The sequence below is a fragment of the Petaurus breviceps genome, unplaced genomic scaffold, assembly GCF_028583685.1.
Source record: "Petaurus breviceps papuanus isolate PSGF00001 unplaced genomic scaffold, PetGlider_PUasm1.0 90895, whole genome shotgun sequence".
In the NCBI taxonomy this organism is placed as follows: domain Eukaryota; kingdom Metazoa; phylum Chordata; class Mammalia; order Diprotodontia; family Petauridae; genus Petaurus; species Petaurus breviceps.
Window position 1 is genome coordinate 33,082,275 of NW_027187372.1, and position 12,810 is coordinate 33,095,084.

Below are 12,810 nucleotides of genomic sequence, written 5' to 3' on the forward strand. Positions count from 1 at the left end.
CCTTTTCTCCTTTGACAGATGGTACATTCCAGACTCTTCAGAATCTTTTTTTAAAGGATTCATTTAAGAAAGGAACGGTGAAAAGAAGAAAATTGGTTCAGTTTCCTAGTAAAGGGCAGGACTAGATCCAGTGGAAAGTCCATCTTAGTTTCCTCCTCACCACTCCAGATATAAAATAGTGAGCCTTTAGCACTGCCCTGAATATCCTGGACTCAAAAGAAATTAGGTTGGATCTTAAATGAAATCAGGCTGCTGGTGAGTCAGCACTTTAAACTGGGTTAAAATAATCACCTTTGGGGAATCTCCCCTAAGCAGTGGTTATGGAAACTACAAACAGTTTACAAAATGAACCTGGGCTGTGAGATAGACATGTGTGACAGTATATAAAATGGTCACGTGGGGGAGTTGGCCCCATTGTCTTTCCAATCACCCAGACTTTAAATCTTTCTTGCTCCCTAAACCTAATCTATCAAGATGTCTCATCAATTCTATGATTGTAGTATGCTGTAAAAGAGCATTGCCTCTGGATTGAGAGGACCTGTGATTATCCATGAGCCTATAATCCTAGGCAAGGGATATTTTATGTGTATACATATATATGCACACACATATGTATGTGTGTACACATACATACACACATATACTATATATATGTATATATATATATATATATACATAATATTATCTGGCACTATGCTCAAGTCATTAGCCTAGTGGTGGTGTCAAATTCTCTCTGATACACGTGTAAGAGATCCCTTCCCTCTACTGTTTTACCATGCCTCAGGTTTGTGGAGGAAAACCTTTCATTGGCCAGATTCAAATGATGAAAAGGCACATAGCTCCAAAATGATTAAAAATAGGAAAATCTCTGGCTCATTCTGCCCCCACCTCACCAATCTAGGATATTTCCTTGTAATCATCAACTTTCTACATTTATAAAAAAATAATAAAAGAGGCTTCCTGTGGCCACATTATTTATTATGAAAATGAAAGTGAAATTGTCCCAGATCATCTTTCCAAACTGAAACCTCTTCTGCGTGGGCCCTCCCAACTTTCCAGTGTTGTGGAAGGATGAGGAGAAAGAGTTGCATGTCTAACTGCTTTTAGTCAGGAACTTACTTATGCCAAATAGGAAGCAAAGGAAGGGTGCTGAGAGAAGACTGTCCTTCTTTTGATTCATTAACTATAAAAGTTTGCAAAAGCTGCTAGTTTCAGGATATACCTCCTTTTTAGGATCTGACTTGTGACTCTGAACTCCACAATTCTAGTAGGCTACTTGTACCTCTGTGTTCATAGTCTTCGTCTTAGCTGTTCTGCAAAATGCTCCTAATCAGCAAAAATAGAGGTCTGGGTGGTTGATGGTGCTGGCAATACCCATAATACCAATCTGTACACTGTGGCTCATGCTCCCTGATCCCATCATGCCTTGGGCACCAATGTGCCCCACTCCCTGCACCCCAAATGTCACTGACAGAAGTCTTTCCTAAAGGCAAAGGAGGGAAGTAGAGAGCTTGCTACTTTCCTCTACTTTCTGTTCCTGGCTTCCTTTTCAGAGGGCATGCTCTTTGAGGCATCACTGTCTCCTTTGTCCTGTCTTGTGACTCCTCTCTGACTCTGAATTCATGTCTTCTCTAGTAAATGGGAAAGGGCATGGTGACCTCTCAGCATCCCAAATTTCCATCACCTTGGTCCCTGAGGTAAATAATAATTTGAAGCCAAGAGAGTATGGTATGGGCACAGATTACTTTGATAAACATGTTAAACAACATAGAGTTGAGCACAGATTCACTAGAGATTTCCCTGGAACCCTATTGTCAAGTTCACAATGAACCATTCATGACTACTCTTTGAATCTGATCATTCAATAAATTCTTTATCCATCAAATTGTGTTATCTTCTAGCCCTCATCTTTTCGTGCTTTCCATGAGAACAGTATTTATTAAATGCTATCAAAATTACATCTATCACATTCTTCTGATTTATTGGTTAAGCTTATTTTCAAAAGGGAAATAATATCATTCTAGCAGATTCTTGTTTTTTTTTAAAAAATAATTTATTTTCCAAATGCTTTATTAACTTCTGGTTTACTTCATTCATTTCCACCAGATTATGGGTTACAAATTTTCTCCCCGTTTTTCCCCTACCCACCTCCCCAAAATAGAGGTCTCCCAGGATATCCCCTCCTCTTATTTCCCAATTACATGTAAAATAGTATTAATAATAGTATATATATATATATATATATATATTTAAACATTTGGTTTTAAAACTTTGAATTCCAGATTCATTCCCTTCCTCTCTTGTCACCCATCCTTACTGGGAAGATAAGCAATTCAATATAGGTTGTACATGTGCAGTTAATGCAAAACATTACCACAGTAGATATATTGTAGAAGACTGATTATATTTCCCTCCCTTTTATCCCATCTCCCACTTGATCTATTCTCTACTTTGGTCCTGTTCCTTTTCAAAAGTGTGTGCTTCCAAATTCCCTTCCCCCCAGCTTGCCCTCCCTTACATCATCCCCCCCTCTCATCACCTTCCCCCCTACTCTCCTGTAGGGTGAGATACCCTATTTGGTGTGTGTCATTCCCTCCCAGAGGCAAATTCAATGAGTATAAGGTCGACCCATTCCCTTATGCCTTCCTGTTCTTCCCCTCCATTGTACCCATTTTTCTTTGCCTCTTCTATATGAGATAGTTTGCCCCAATCTGTCTCTCCCCATCTCCTCTCATTATATTCCTCTGTCACCTCTTAATTTCACCTTTTAAGTATCAGCCCTTCCTATTAAATTGGTCTTGTGCCCTCTATCTATGTATACCTGTAAACATATATATATACACATTCACATATGTATTTATATGCCTATATACCCTCCGATAAAGACTACATATATATATATATATATTCCCTTCAACTATTTTCATACTGAGAAAAGTTTCATCAGTCATAATTATCGTTTGTCCATGTAGGAATGTAAATAGCTCAACTTTGATAAGTTCCTTATGATTTCTTTTCCCTGTTTACCTTCTCATGCTTCTCTTGCTTCTTGTACCTGAATGTCAAATTTTCTATTCAACTCTGGTTTTTTCTTCAAGAATACTTGAAAGTCCTCTATTCTACTGAATGACCATATTTTCCCCTCAAACATGATATTCAGTTTTGCTGGGTAGGTGATTCTTGGTTTTAATCCCAGCTCCTTTGACCTCCAGAATATCATATTCCAGGCCCTTCAATCCTTCAGTGTAGAAGCTGCCAGATCCTATGTTATCCTGATTGTGTTTCCACAATATTCAAATTGTTTCTTCCTGGCTGTTTGTAATATTCTCTCCTTGATCTGGGAATTCTGGAACCTGGCTATAATATTCCTAGGAGTTTTCTTTTTGGGATCTTTTTCAGGAGGTGATCAGTGGATTCTTTCAACCTCTATTTTGCCTTCTGGTTCTAAAACATCAGGGCAGTTTTCCTTGAGAATTTCTTGGAGGATGATTTCTAAGTTCTTTCTTTGATCATGGCTTTCAGGTAGTCCAATAATTTTAAAATTGTCTCTCCTGGATCTATTTTCCAGGTAAGTGGTTTTTCCCATGAGATATTTCACATTGCTTTCTATTCTTTCATTTGTTTGGATCTGGTTAACAGCATCTTGATTTCTCATAAAGTCACTAGCTTCCCTTTGCTTCATTATATATATTGCCTTTTGGAGGGCAATTGGTGTTAAGTAACTTGCTCAAGGTTACACAGATAGTTTTTTTGTGTGGGTGTTAAGTGTCTGAGGCCGGAACTGGACTTGTGTCCTCCTGACTCCGGGGCTGGTGCTTTACTCACTGCGCCACCCCACTTTGCTTCATTCTAAATCTGAAGGAATGATTCTCCTCAGTGAGCTTTTGAAATTCTTCTTCAATCTGGCAAATTCAGCTTTTTAAGGCATTTCTCTCCTCATTGCCTTTTTGAGCCTCTTTTGCCAATTTGAGTTAGTCTGTTTTTTAAGGTGTTATTTTCCTTAGTCAGGTTGTTGACTCTCATTTCATGATTTTCTTGCATCGTTGTCATTTCTCTTCCCAATTTTGACTCCACTACTCTTATCTGCTTCTTACGGTCTTCTGTAGCCTGTAACCAGCTTGTATTTTCCTTTGAAGCTTTTGGTGCAGGAGTTCTGACTTCACTGTCTTCCTCCTATTCCATGCTTTGATCCTTTTTGTCCCCAAAATAGGAGTCTAATGTTGGATTCTTCTGTTTGCTTTGCTTCCTTTGCCTGGTCATGGGCTTTTCTGCCACAGTAGGACTCTGCTACCAGACAGGGGAGCTTCTGTCCCAAACACTGGGGTTTTCTCAGCTGCTGGAGGTATTAGTTGGGTGCCCTCTCTGAAACCTCCACATGCTCTGGAAAGCTGGTCACACACCCCAGGACCTCCACCCTAGATTGCAATCCAGATCCAAGCAGTTTAAAGCAAGAGTGATTACCCCTCAGAGTGGTCGCTTGGTCCCCCTACAGCCTGCAGGCCAGGAGCTGAAGCTGCACCAGGAGACCCAGTGGCTTCTCACCCTGGGGGCAAAAGTGGATGCTCTCCCAACTACTGGTCCCAAAGTCCACACTGCATTGACCTCTCACTTTGTCCTTTGCATCTATGTGTTGATAATTCTGGAAATGGCTATAGCTGCTGGTGATCTGGAGTCAGGCCTGCCCTGGGGCTAAAACCTTGGGGTGGAGCTGGGTTTGGCTCCCAGAGCACTGAGCTGACCAATTCCAGGTCTTCTGGGTTGTCTTCAGCAGGAGGTTAGCTTCTCTGTGTCATTTTGTGGGTTCTGTAGCTCCAATGTTTGTTCAGAGTCCCCTTTTACATGAATTGGGGAAGGTGGAAGCTGGAACCCCATGGAGGTCCTGTTTCTACTCCACCATCTTGACTCCTGATTCCCCTAATATATATTTTTTAAATTTGCTTAATGGGGGTAATAGGAGGGATTAATTTTTTTTATCTTTTAAAAGATTTATTTTTAAAAACTTGCTATTATGCCCAAAGGGTTATAAAATTGTGCATCTTCTTTGATCCAGTAATACTACTACCAGGTCTGTATCCCAATGAGATTATAAAAGGGAAAAGGACCCATATGTACAAAAATATGTGTAGCAGTTCTTTCTGTGATGATAAAGAACTGGAAATCGAGGAGATGCCCATCAATTGGGGAATGGCCGAACAAGTCATGGTATATGAAATGATGGAATATTATTGTTCCATAAGAAATGATGAGCAGGTGGATTTCAGAAAAATCTGGAAAGACTTACATGAACTGATGCTGAGTGAAGTAAGCAGAACCAGGGGAACATTGTATACAGTAACAGCAAAATTGTGCAATGACTATCTTTTTTAGACTTAGCTTTTCTCAGCAATACAATAATCTAAGACAGGCTTGCACAATATTCAACCCATGGGCTGTTGCAGGCTGCCAAAGGATGTTGGGAGGTCTGGGAAAAATGTAGAGTATATAAAGTAAAGTAAAAATGTAATGAGTTCTTTGTCCATGCTCTTCTTAACCCATCTTCCACTAGTCACTATTGTGCCTACCATGTAACTTGACGGGTGGGTTGTCTGTGCACTCTCTCCTGTTTGTCATGTGACCAGTGTCAACCAATTATGGTATCCAGTCTCAGAGGAGCTAGAGTCATATCTTTTCACTGTGTTTTTGGTTACTGGCATTGAACTGGGACAAAGTGAATGCAGCCATGTGCCAACACAGCTGATGCCTTCTGTGCAATGAACAGCAACAAAGTGAGGGCTTCTTCCTCTCCCTTGTTGTATGACCACACTTCAAGTTACACGAGTGTTTGGTGCTCTCTCAAAGGTCAGACACTCAGTTCAGTATTCCTTTGTCTGTGAGCAGTTGCTATTAGATTTTGGTTCTAACATTAAAGTTTTGGGGGTAACTTTTTTAAATGAAACATATCACTCACCTTCTGATAGAGAGATGATGAGAAGAATTTAGAACTCAAAATCTTACCAAAGTGAATGTTGAAAATTAATAAATGAATAAATTAAAAAAACTTGTTAATTGAAAAATAATAATAAATTATCCTATTCTATTATATATAATAATAATATAAATAAATAACAAATCTTAAAAACAAATACCTCACCACATATCTATATAGTCCAGCAAAACAAACTCCTTATCACCCATGTCCAAAAATGTAGGTCTCTTTCTGCGTTTTATGTTCATCATCTCTCTATCAGAAGGTGAGTGATATGTTTCATTTTCATCCTTTTGGACTCATTGTTTATCATTTCACTGATCTAATATCTTTCAAAGTGGCAGGTTAAAAGTTTTTCAAATTTGCTTTTCTCTATAATTTTTTCATTGTATAAATTATTCTCCTGGTTCTGCTAACTTTTTATGGAACATTTCATTTTATGGATAAGAATACCAAAGTCTAAAGAAGTAAAGTGACTTCCCTGGGCTCACCCAGGTGTAAGCAGGATAGCTAGAACTTTAACAAAGGCCTCTAGCTCCCACCCAGGATCTTTCCCCTGTACAAGGTGCCTTTTTTACCAAAGATGGAAGAGGCACTAGGAAGACTTTTTTATTAGAGTCAGACTGTGGTTTTATTGGGATGAGGAATGCCCAATGAGCAAAAATCCTTCTGCCAATACCAAACTTTACTTTATTTGCTACTTAGAGTCTTAAGGAATTGCCTTGGATAGGGGTGGTGGTGGTGGAGGAAGGTATATGCACATGCATTGAAAAAATGTCTTGCTTTTACAAAATTTATTATTTATTATATTATACTACTATAGATATAAGATATAATCATTTTACATAAAACATAATAAATACATTTATTATTATAGTAATATAATATATTGTTTATTATTGTTGTCAGAAATAGGACTTGAAACTAGGTCTTCCTGATTCTGAGGCTAAGTCTCTATTTACTACTTCACACATGTCTCCCAAGGAATGATAGAATTTCAAAGTCTGATGGTCCCTTTAAGATCAGATAGTCTAATATCTTTATTTTACAGAAAAAGAAATTGAGGCAGACAGAGACAAAGACAAAAATAAAAAATTACTTGCTCCAAGGTCTATAAAGAGTAAATGGCAGAAATAGAATTTGAACTCAGTCAGATCTTTAAGAATTCACTCCAGAGTTCTTTTCCCTCATACAGGGTTTGATGAGTGAGAGAACAGCTTAGGCAAAACCAAGTCACCCACCCATAATTCAAAGTAAGAAAGACTGATTCTAGCACTCTGAGTCATTTCCATTCCCTCTTGTTTCCCACAGATCCCTTCATCCTCAAAGACCAATAGGGAACCAAATCATCCCAACAGCTTCTCACTAGATATGAGGTAGGCATGTTGTCCATTTGACCTCATTGGAAGCCACTGTTCTTTAGTAGAATTGAGGATCTTCTCCCTCAAAGTAGAAGAGCAGGGCTGTTGTGAGGCTCAAATGAGATAATGGTGCTTTACAAAAGCATTTTGCAAACTGTAGAGCACCATATAAATGTCAGTTGTTTATTACTGTTATTGTTAACCTACTGTGCCTCAGCACCAATTTGGTGGTGAATTCATTCCGTGAGCCTCTTACTCCACTCCTGTTAAGCTCAATCAGTGTTTATAGAGCAATACAAGTGTGTACTAGTAAACGTTTAACAGCCCAGCTCCACAGAGGGGAAAAATGTATACACACATGCTTTAAATTTAATCCACTTAATTAACACTTTCTTATTTGTAGGAGATCAACAAAACAATCAAGACCTGATTTATAGTGGGGATTTTTTTATTTCTGAGATATAAATGCTCATACTGAAATGTTAGTAATCTCCAGAGCTGGTTAGAGTTGGCTCTAGCACACCCCTAAAGAGTCTCTTTTGGTGGAGAAAATGAGCCTGAAAATCAGAAGGAGAATTCTGCCAAGGAGATTTTAACATTTAAAATAATGGGATCTAGGGCTGGAAGGACTTTAGGGATCATCATAATCTTCTTATTTTATAGATGAAGAAACTGAGGCCAAGAGAGGGGAAGTTCCTTGGTCAAGATCACATTGAAAATATGAATAGCTAGCATTATCCCCCAAGTCCTCAGCTTCTAAACCCCCAGTATTTTCTCCATTATACTTCTCCCTTATACTCCATTATACTTGCTTTTGTTATTTTAAAAGAGAGCGCTTCCTGAGGAAAGTAGTTGAAATATTATTTTAAAACTTCATCCTTAGGCATGGTAGTGAGCTCCATGTAATTCTTACTATTGGGGAGACAGGCTGGTGGATTGTTTGCTTTTGGGAGTTCTGAGCTGCTGGCATGTGATATTCTAAGTCTGGCATCAATATGGTGAGCCCTTAGTGGGGTGGGGAGGGGAGGCAGGGAGGGTAGTACTTGGTTGTCTAAGGAGGAGAGAACTGAACCAGGTCAGAAACAGAGCAGGTCAAAGCTTCTGCACCAATTCAGTAGTGGAATATATTCTAATACTGGTTGCTGCACTTCCAGCCTTGTCAAGATAAGGACCAAGTCTCAAAGCACAAAAATTTTATGGATTTGCTTTGTTTTTATATTACCTTCATTTTTGAATTTATTTCTCTCCCTTTTACCCTACTTCCCTTGACTCATGGAACCATCACTATAATAAAGAATAAAAAAGAAAGAGGAAAAAGAAAAGCAATTCAGCAAAACTAATTGACATGTCAACAGAGACTGTGAGTATTTGCAATGTTCTATGCTATGGTCCCCATCTTTTGCAAATATATTGGTTTTTCCAATATATTGGAAGTGGATTCCATCCCTCCCCCATATACTCTGGCTGGAGAACATTCTGTTGGCACTTGCATGGAGTTGAACTGGTTTCCCTTGGCCACTTTCAGGCACACATATGGCTCAGCACTGAAGGACTTGTGTTTTTGGATGATGAAGCAATCCCCTTATCAGTACCTTGTTCCCTGCAATGGTGCCAAGGCTCTCCTGTGTCAAATAGTTTTGGCCAGTTTGAGTCAGGAATAACCACATATTCAGTAGTCTTTAAAGGGGAGGCAATTTTTTTCTTTTGTTCTAAATTTCTCACTCCTGAATGTGTGGTATGGAAATTTCTCACTGAGAATGGAAAAACCCTCTCTTCCCCACCTCCTATCCTGGATAGCTATAGAGGCTGTTCATGCCTAACAGCAAACATATCTACTCACTAGGCAAACCCGATTTGGGAACTTGGGACCCCTGACTGCCTCTTCTGCTTTGTGTTTCTTTCCTTTCTTTCTTTGAGCATAGGTGATTAGATATCTGTCTTAAGATGGATATTTCTGCCTTTGGAGGCAAACTTGTCAGTTCAAGAGGTTAGGAACTCCACAGTCCCTTAACTGGAGCTGGCTGGTAGCAGGAAGAGTAGCCATGTCTTTCTTGGAGGACCATTAATAGGAGGATGAGCCCAAGTAATGGCCCAGCTTGCTGGAAGGTATGGACTCTGAGATTTTGGACAACACAGAGCTAAGGGGAAGGTGAAATACCTATTCAACAATTCCACAAAATGCTCATGTTTTTATACTACATACCAACTTTCCCAGAAAGTATAGGACTATAGGAGCTATAGGTTAGAGCTATGGGTTACTTGCTGTATTTTAAGTTTTGTCAAGTGAGTTTATTATTCTCTTATGGTTTGAGCATTTCTCTAGTGTAGAGAAAATAAATAGCTGTCCCATTTCTGATTTACTTTTTACTTTGAGTAATTTTTTGATCCCTTTTGTGGAAACCCTAGACTTAAGCCAAAACTAAGCTTTCTTTCAGGGGTTTTCCCTCAGAGTTCCTGCGTAGTGAGGGAGCCAGGAGGAAAAGAAAATAAGCATTTACATAGAGCCTACTAAGTGCCAAGCATGAAACTAAGAGTTTTACAAATGTCATCTCATTTGAGTAGGGTTTTAAAGAACCAGAGACAATGAGAAAAAGAACACAACCCTCTCATATTATAGTTTAGGCTCCCCCAAACATGAACCTGGTCTGTGTATGAGACCAATAGTAGGTCTTTTAGTGGAAGAGGGCAAACTCCAGTCTCTTTGGGCAATCCTGGTCTAATCCTGGCAGAAGAGTTTTCTCATCTCTTCTTCAGGACCCAGCTTGGTCCTTATACAGTAATCAGTTTCATCTTATTGGTCTTTCCATTTATTTTGTTGTAGCCATTATGTTCCATTGATTTCACTCTGCATCAGGTCATTTAGGTCTTCCAATTGGTTTCTGAATGTTTCATACTCATAGATAATCATTATTTCTAAATATCATTTAAGGACCTTCTCACATGCTGAAGATGAAGAAAAGAGAATTCCATAGTCATTTGCTTCTTGGCCAAAGGTGAAAAAGGACTCTTGGGTTTGTGCAGGGTATGTCATTGTGGATATAGATCCAACCACAGAATAAATAGGTCCCCAGGAAGGGGAAAGGGATGTTGATATGGTGATAGGGCTATTGGTTGAGGGGATATTGGTGAGACAGGGCCTAAGGAATCCAGTTCTTCCCTGAGCTGGAGTAATTCTCAGTAAGCCCTACTACCCCAAGATACAAAAGAACACCAATCTCATTCAATTGTCTGTCAAGGTCAACCCCTTATTCCAATCTAAGTTCATATCTGTCAAGTTCATTATTGGTGAGATGGCCTTTAAATGTTTTTACTTTTCAGGTTGTGGTTGTACTTTATTTTTAAAAGATATTTAATTATTAATAAAATAAGACTATTCTAAATTTTTATTCACAAGATGTTAGAGTTAGAAAGGACCCAAAATACCATCTCTACCAGTCTCTTCTTTTGGAAGAGGGAGGAACAAAGGGCCAAAGAGGGGAAGAAATCTGTTAAATGAGATAATGTATGCAAATATTAAAACCTTATGAAAATGTTAGCTGTATGGGGCAGCCAGGTAGCACAGTGAGTAAGAGCACCAGCTCCAGTGTCGGGATAACCTGGGATCGAATCTGGGCTCAGACACTTAGCACCCACCCAGAAACACCTGGCCATGTAGCCTTGAGCAAGTTACTTAACCCCAATTGCTTTAAAAAAAAAAGAAAGAAAAGAAAATGTTAGCTGTTATAGTTGTTGTTTATTCCATATGTAACTATGATGTGACTGTTTTTCAGAACACACAGATTGGAGAACATGATCTGACAAAAGATTCTTATAAAACCTCATTTAGAGTCATTTAAAAAATGTACTTGAAATTGAGACTGTCCCAGAAAATCAAGGACCTGTGATTTTCTATCAATAGATCACTCCCAACATCATCTAAAACATTGTCCTAAGGGACTTTAGAGTTAGGAGAGACCTCAGAGAGAGAAGTGGGGTTCATTGCACATGCACAGGGTGGGGTAAGGGAAAAACATCTTTTTTTTTCCTTCCAGAAGATGGAGAAGCAGTGAGAGTAACGGAGTGTCTGCCAGTGTCTGTGACCATGAAGAGGAAGAGAGGAGCTGGGATGACAGTATGGAGACCACCTTGTTGGCAATGAGGAACAGAGCCTGAGGAGGTGACTTGGAGAGTGGTGACTAGTAGAAAGGCAGCAGTTTTGAATTGGCAATGCTAATCCCATCTGCACTGAAACTCCTCTCTCTGCCCCCCTACCCTCCCATTCACAGCAGCTACAGAAGAATTAGATAGCATCCAGATCTTTTGGAGGAACCATATTTGGTTTGATCAGGGCAGGGTACAGCTAGACAACCACGTCCTTATTCCTAGAATCTATGCCTCTCTCAGTGTAGCCTAAGATCACACTAGTTTTTTTTTGATTGTCACAACTCAAGTTGCGCTTGCAGTTCACTAAAACCCCCAGATCTTTTTCAGATCCTTTAGCCCAATATAAGCCAACACTGTGAGATTGTAAGCTCCTTGAGGGCTGAGACTGTCTTTCTTTTTTCCTATTTGTAACCCTAGTGCTTAACACAGTACCTGACACATATCAAGTGCTTAATAGATAATGATTAATTGGTTGATATTGCAATATTAAAAAAAACAACTCTAGTGTGATGTTAAGCTACATGAAGAGAAGCATAGCTTCTAGGAATAAGGAGGGGATTGTCCAGCTATCCACTTCCCTGGTCAGACCAGTGAGTATTGCATTCACTTCTGAGTGCCACGTTTTAAGAAAGTCACTGATAAGATGGAAAATATCCAGAGGAAGGTGACCTAAGCACTAAAGGGCCTTGAGATTATGCCAAATGAGGACTGACTGAAGAAACTGGGAATGTTTAGCAAAGAGAAGACTTGAGGGGCAGGGTCATGACAGTTTTCTTTGAGTATCTGAAGGACTGACCTGGGCAAGAGAGATTGGATTTATTCTGTTTGGCCCTAGAGAGCAGAATAAGGAGCAATGGCGGTAGATTCAGAACGCTTCTGAGTAGTTAGAGCTGCCTCAAAGTGAAATGAGTTGCCTTGATGTTTGCAAGCTTAATGATCACTTGTCTGGTATACTGTAAAGTGGATTTTTTTTTTTTTGCTTTTTTGGAGGGCAATTGGGGTTAAGTGACTTAACCAAAGTCACATGGCTAGTAAGTGTGTTAAGTGTCTGAGGCCTGATTTGAACTCAGATCCTCCTGACTTCAGGGCCGGCGCTCTATTCACTACGCCACCTAGCCGTCACTGTAAAGTGGATTCTTGTTCCAGTACATGTTGCTCTTAAGAGATGGGCTTGGAGGATCCCTTCTAGACCTGAGATTCTGTGATTTTTGTAAGATTGTCAGGTCTTTCTCAGTCAAAGTGCTTCTTAGTTCTACCACCCAAAGAGCTGGAGAGATATCTATATCTATATCTATATCTATATCATCTATATCTATATTTGTATCTGTATCTATATCTGTA

At 39.4% G+C, this 12,810-nt stretch overlaps 1 long non-coding RNA gene across 1 annotated transcript in view; it reads left to right on the top strand.

Moving 5' to 3' along the window:
• Nucleotides 1–8,602: 8,602 nt before the first annotated feature.
• The window catches only part of LOC138150949 (uncharacterized), an 8,378-nt gene continuing 4,170 nt past the window's right edge, over nt 8,603–12,810 (top strand). Inside the window, exons 1-3 of the long non-coding RNA XR_011165701.1 lie at nt 8,603–8,686; nt 10,256–10,348; nt 11,358–11,482. This is a non-coding gene — a long non-coding RNA (uncharacterized lncRNA). The remainder of the gene's footprint in view (nt 8,687–10,255; nt 10,349–11,357; nt 11,483–12,810) is intronic.